Source organism: Nomascus leucogenys, chromosome 11, assembly GCF_006542625.1.
Source record: "Nomascus leucogenys isolate Asia chromosome 11, Asia_NLE_v1, whole genome shotgun sequence".
NCBI classification, from domain to species: Eukaryota; Metazoa; Chordata; class Mammalia; order Primates; family Hylobatidae; genus Nomascus; species Nomascus leucogenys.
Genome location: NC_044391.1, coordinates 82,930,585 through 82,937,527, shown reverse-complemented (window position 1 = coordinate 82,937,527; position 6,943 = coordinate 82,930,585). Strand labels below are relative to the sequence as shown.

The following is a 6,943-nucleotide window of genomic DNA, read 5'->3' as shown; positions in this document are numbered from 1 at the left end:
ATAAATTTTTTTTCTTTTCTTGATCAAGTCTCCTTTTTCATTTTTGTTTTTGCTTTTTTACTTTTCTACTTTATTATTTTCTGCTGTTATCTTTATTAGTTAACATAATTCTTTCACAATTTTTTTCTAAGTCTCTTTGTACATTGTTTTGCAATAAAGACACAGTGTATAATTGCATAGATTGTTTGGCTTTTCTGTATTCTCTCAATTTTGTTATGTAGGGTTTTTGTTTTTCTTCTGTTCCTAAAGAGTTTGTAATTTTCCCATTTGTGCTTTCTAATACAGATTCAAAGCATCTTTAAATTCCCGATAGTATATCAATCAGGATAAATGTTGTTAATTTTATCCTTATTGTATTTTGATGGATGATGTGGTCTGTATGACTTCTGCCTTTTAAAATCTGTTGACCTAAGCCTGGGCATCAAAATGAGACCCCGTCTCTAAGGAATTTAAAAAATAGCTGGGTGTGGTGGCACGTGCCTGTAGTCTCACCTACACAGGAGGCTGAGGCAGGAGGATCACTTGAGCCCAGGAGGCTGAGACTGCAGTGAGCTGTGACTGTGCCTCTGCACTCCAACCTGAGTGACAGAGTGAGACCCTGTCTCCAATATAAAAATAAAAATAAAAGTGTTGACCTATAGTTTGTGATCTAGTTAAGTTTCGAGAATGTTCTATAGTTGTTTGGAAAACATGGAATATGTATTCTCCATTTGGAGCTGCTAAGATATTCATAAAGATGTTCCCGTGTGTGGTTATAATACATGTATGTCATTTAAGATTATTTTTTATGGTCTGAATACATCTGCCAGCTGTGCCAGTTTCCCCCAACCTCCAGTTGGAGTACTTGCAAGGTCTCATATCCATTTCACAAACCTTTGCCAAGAAGGTCTATTTCTATATTTCCACAAATGTGCAATCACAGTATGGAGGGTGGAGTGTCACAAGCAAGTGGGGGAAAATAGATAATGAAAAATAAGATTTACCAGTGTAAATAGAATTGGCCTCACCACAAATGGGCTTGGTATCCCCGGCCAAGTCGTTTCTTAGGGTTTCTATTTCCTGATCTACATGCCCTGAGTGGTCGTATCTACCCTGCCAACATTGCAAGGTGTGTCGGGAGAAGCCAAAAGATAAGGAATGTGACCAACATAAAGTGATAAAGAAATAAATAACACTAGCAGTGGTTGCTGCTATTTAGACACGGGAGCAGAAGGAAATGATAACTACGTAAAATGGCTAACACGGGCTCTAAGCAGGTGCTCTGTTTCTATTGGTTCCCTTCCCTGCCCCCATCTACCTTTAGCTTCCTCTGGGGACATCCTCCCTCCTGCATGGAGACACCATCGCCCAATAACGTGAGCCTCCCTCTTCGTAGCCCTGGCAGTGTGGAACCCGCTGAAAGCGCCTTGTGAGGATGAGCAGAGACCTGCCAGCAGCTAAAATTCGCGCTTTAGCACAATCAGCCCTGGCCGAGCATGTGCAGTGTCTCCTCCTTCGGCAGTGGGGGCTGATGGGCAGATACTGCCCAAATGCTCATTCGTCAAAAGAGGCTTTCGCTCCCGGACTCCCCTGGGCCTCGAGCAGAAAGGGTCTCGGCCACGGAGATACAGAGCGGGGAGCCTTCAAGGTCCTCTGCCACTCTCAGCAAGCCCTGCTCTCGATGGAGAGGAGATCGCTGGGTGACGGATGTGAGCTTCCAGGGAAGGTGCTCGCGCTGGTCCCGAGCCCTCCGGGGAAGATATTCGAACGCGGAGCGTAAGCGCAGGGCACGCCAGCCCCGGGAGCCGCGGGAGCAGGCGCCGCGCTTCTCTGCACCACCGGGCCGCCTCCCAGCCCTCTTTCCCCAGTTTGCCCTCCTGCCGCAGTCCGGGCCGAGATTAATTCTCTGCACTTGTGAGTGGGCACACACAAGTTCTCCGGACACGATCCTTTCATCTCTTTCCCTGGGGGAGTCCACCTTTTTAACGATTAACCTCCCAGCTACCGCGGGCAAGGTGGCAGGATGCGAGTGGGGCGTTTCACACGTTCAGAGGCACCAAAATTAGCTGCCAGTGCTAAAAGGCTTTGCTTTCTTCGGTTTTTGACAAACAAATGGGGTGGGATGCTTGCTTGGCCGCCCGCTGCCCCAGCCCGAGCCCTGAGCTCACTTAGCAGCCGGATGCCGAGTTTCAGACGCAGTCCTGCTGTGCTTACACCCGGGCTTCTTCGCCCCCTTGCCAAAGTCTGCAGCCCGATGGATGCTGGGCGCGGGCTTTGCCTGAGCGCTTTAACGCAGCTTAGGCTAAAGCCCCAGAGCTCCCACCTTCTCACCTCCTGTTTATCGGCCCGCCCCTCTACCATCGCCAAAGGACGTGCCCCTTCAGTAGTGTCGGGGATCCCAGCCCCAGCGCGGGGGAGGGCGCCTCCCTATCCCCTCCTCCCCGTCCCCGCCTCGGCTCGGGGTTTTACTGCAGCAGCCGGAGGTGACAGCGACGCCTCAGCCGCCTCTGTTGCTCTCGGAGCCCCGGCTTCCCCTGCACCGGGAAAGCGCCCCCTCTCGAGAGGCTGGTCCCTGGAGAAGTGAGAACGAGCTGCAGAAAACCAAATTTTAAAATGTAGAAGTCGTTGAGCTGCATTCCTCCGAGGACCAGTCTGATCGCCCAGGACTGAGAGTGGCAGCGTATGAGAAGTTGGGACCATAGAGCAAGGGGGGGAGGGGAGTGTTGCAGCAGGCATTCTCTTCTGGAAGGAGTCGCTGGGAGCAGTGCGGTTGGACACAAGTTTGCGTAGGAGTGTTTTCCTTTTGTCAATAATTAATCACCGGAATTAGCCGGGTAGAATTTGAGTTTTAGCCATAATCCTGAGGGCGGGGCCGAACACCTAACTCCGGGAGGCTCCCAGGCGCCCGGCGCAGTGGGAAGCTCGCAGCAGCTGGGGAGGAGCCAAAGACTCGGCGCTCACCTAAGCCGCAGGGAGATACACCCAACTGGGAGGTAAGCATCTTCCAAAATACCTACTTGAACTGTTAAGTAGCTTTAGTAGGATAGAATTCCTGTCTCTATAGGAGGAAAAAATTAATATTGAGCTTTAATGCAATTTATCAGTTTATTATTTAACTGCATTACAATTTTCAGAATTGATGGATTTTTCCATTTACCTTTCACTATGTGGGAAACTAAGATGTTTCACTCAATAGAAGCCAAACTTTAACACAGAAACTTTCCAAGCTAAAAGAAGAGAAAATTACTTTGCTATTTTCACTATTTACCTTTGTGTAGTCCATTAACGACTCAGGAAAATATCATTGGGATGTGCTTGGTTTCCTTCTTAAATATTCATATTTACCTAGTTCCGTGCTCTTATACAATCCCTGTCTGCCCATATGCTACTTAAACTACTGTACTTTAGGCAATAGTACACACAAGTCACCTGCCAAAAAGCGAAGAATTTCCAAGGAATACATCGTAACATTCTCTTGTAAGTATTAAGCAGTATGTATTTTCTCAAAGATACTTAAGTGATCCTTTATAAGTAACCAAACTTCTTCACCAAAAGACAGCCAGCTAAAATTAGCTAAATAGTTAACTTTGCCGTGGGGATGGAGAAGGTGAGGAAATGTTTAGAGATGCATTTTAAATATGAGTTGGACTCCAGATTTGTTTCAACTAAAGTGACATTCAACTGGTTGGCAATTCACATATGAGCCCAGTCCATAATCAGATAAGGAGTTTGAAGAATTGTTAAATGTAAGAACTAGCCCCAAAGTCCAAATAACTGCATCAGGGGAGTTGGGAAAGTTGTTTTTCAAAAAGACTTTGTGGTGCAGTACTTATTTTGAATTAGATAAAAATTAAGAAAGACATGGTCATTTCTGCTAGTGAAATTCTAAAATGTATACATAAAAGTGTTGAATTTTTAATAACTTGATTTCCACATCTGAATTATTCCTATGCTGTTTAAAACAGGTCATTTCAGTGACTTTTTCAATGGCTGTGATGGCTTTGTACATAGATAACTAGACCAAAACCAACAAGCTGTAGTATGAAATGCACTGTCACTCTCATTATCCAGATATTTATTTACAACTATTTAATGACAATAAATTAAAAATTATTTGTCAAAACAAAGCATGGTCATTCTAGAATTCGACTAGATTTGAAGTTGAAAGTCGATTTGAAGTTGAAAGTCAACCAGTCCTCAACTCTCATTGGTTTTCTTAATTCACTGTAAATTTGCAAATACTTTTATAAAAACTGTCTTTTATAATTGTATAACAATTCTATCTCTACTATGCTAATTATAAAGAGTTTTACCAGTATTTTACCACCAAGTATAAAAGAAACAAAATATTTATAAAAAATGATCCAAATGGGACTCACTTCCAGAATGGTGATGTGAAGAGCTTTTCAAATCCACTCTCTAAAAACAACAATAACTGGTGAAAATTATAGATAAATAACCATTTAAAGTTCCTGGAAATTGTCCTTAGGACATACAGCATGAAGAAAATATTTATTCAAGACAATCTCTTATATTTCAGTAAGAACTGCAAACAATTGTGACGCTTGAACTACAATATATTTCCCCACCCTCTCCAGTTGAGTGTGATGATGTTCCACTATGGATGGGTGCAGCCAGTAACACAGGGCCCCCTCTCAACCTAGATCCTCGTCTACAGTATACCCTGAGAGAAGCAGGCCACCAGCATTACTCATCATCCTCAGCTTTGTGTTTCAGAGCTCTATTCTAGATGAGAGCAACTGAGAGGTCTGAGCCTCTCTTCCTCCAACCATCCTCCACTTTTAAGGCAGAAAATGAAGAACTCAACAACAAAAACACAACCCATTTAAAAATGAACAAAAAATTTGAATAGACATTTCTCCAAAGAGCAGGTAGAAACAGCCAATTTACACATGAGAAGGTGTTTACTAGCCATTAGTGGTTGGGGAAATGAAAATCAAATCAAAATCACAATACAATCCCACTTCACACCAACAGGAATGGCTATCACAAAAAAAAAAAAAAGGAAAGAAAGAAAGAGAGAGAGAGAGAAAGAAGGAAGAAAGAAAGAAAGAAAGAGATAATAGCAAGTGTTAGAGAAGATGTAGAGAAAATTGAACTGTCATATATTGCTGGTATTGCTAGTGGGGATGTAAAATGGTGCAATCGCTATGGAAGAGAGTTTGATAGTTCCTCAAAAAGTTGAAAATAGAGTTACCACATAATCAAGCAATTCCACTCCTAGGCATACATTCAAGAGAATTGAAAACTTATGTCCATTCAAGAACTGTACACAAATGTTCATAGTGGCATTACTCATAACACCCAAAGAAGCTGATTGAAACAACCCAAGTTGTTTATTGAATGATGAATGGATAAATGAAATGTAGTATGGAATGAAATGATAAAATATTATTCAGCAGTGAAAATCGTGTGGCTGATATATACTACAACATGGATGAACATTGAAGAGATTATGTTAAGTGAAAGAAGAACACATATTATATGATTTATTTACATAACATATCCACAATAGGCAAATCTATAGAGAAAGTAGATTAGTTGTTTCCTGAGGCTGGAGTAGAAGGTAAGATTAGGGAGAAAATGGGAGTGACTAAAGGGTACAGGGTGTCTTCTTGGGGTGATGCAAATGGTCTAAAATTGACTGTCATGATGGCTGCAATACTGTAAATATACTAAAAACCACTGAATTGTGTACTTTAAGTAGGTAAATTGTATGGTGGGTTTTATCTCAATAAAGCTGGTTTTAAAAAATTTTCCAGAGTATTAAAAGAACAAATGGATTTAAAAACTTAGAGTTGCTGAATCCACATGTGCCATTTGACCAATAGTTTATGTGAGGCTTTTCCCCAATGACCACATTAAAATATATGAAATATTTAAGAATTTCACAGGTGTCACACAGCTATGTGATTCACATATGTTTACATGCCTGCCCAAACTTTTCTCCACTTAGAATTAAGTCAGATGTCATTAGTATAGTCCTACAAAGAATTCGCTTGCAATGCTATATCTTTTTGGACTCATCAACTCGTTGTATTAATCCAGGACCTGTGAGGCCACTTGTTCCTCCTACTTCTAGATATGTCTAGTCCTTTATCAGTGATTCAGGCCAGCAGTTGAGTTTGTTCAGGCCCACACTGGGTGAGAGAGGAAGGTACCTGGATCTCAGCCAAAAGTGTACTTGCCTTCTACTCAGATTAACCCAGTTTTGCCTACACTAGACTGGCCCTAAAAGCCAGAAAGTCTTGGGAAGAGGAAAAGCTGGAGCAGCCACTGAAGTCTTCACAGCATACTAACATGTCATTGTCAGAAAGCATCTGCTGTGATTATGACAACCTCAAATGCAGGAGACACTCCCAAATAATTAATATGTTCCTCTATTCATCTTTTATGTTTTGAGTTCCCACAAGCTGCCTGATCCTGTACTAAGAACCATGAAATCAAATGATAATGCTTTGTCCAGAAATGGAAATATAAAACTAGTGAGCCTTAGAGTGTCATGGGGGTGGCAAGCAGCCTCAGCCTTGCTGCCAGACAGTTATGAGTTCACTGAAACAAACCATACCCTTAGCCTTAGGGATTCAAGTCTACTGCCTTCAGGAAACCTCAGGATTTTCCATTCTCACCAGCACAGGCTTATTCTTTCATGTATATGTTTTTGAGGAGCATATCATGCTGATTTGTGTGGGTTTTGACCATCAAAGGTTTTGTAGAAGTCCACTGTAATATTTTCTCTAATTACAAGTTTTATATAAAATTATTTTTAATGTCCAGCAATTTATTTTATTTTTATTGATTTATTTATTTTGAGACAGAGTTTCACTCTTTTTGCCCAGGCTGGACTGCAATGGCGTGATCTCAGCTCACTGTGACCTCCGCCTCCCAGGTTCAAGTGATTGTCCTGCCTCAGCCTCCCCAGCAGCTGGGATTACAGGCGTCT

General features: G+C 42.2%; 1 pseudogene; it reads left to right on the top strand.

Annotated features, from left to right (window-relative positions):
- Positions 1 to 1,401: 1,401 nt before the first annotated feature.
- Positions 1,402 to 6,868, top strand: LOC115837285 (annotated as a pseudogene).
- Positions 6,869 to 6,943: the final 75 nt, after the last annotated feature.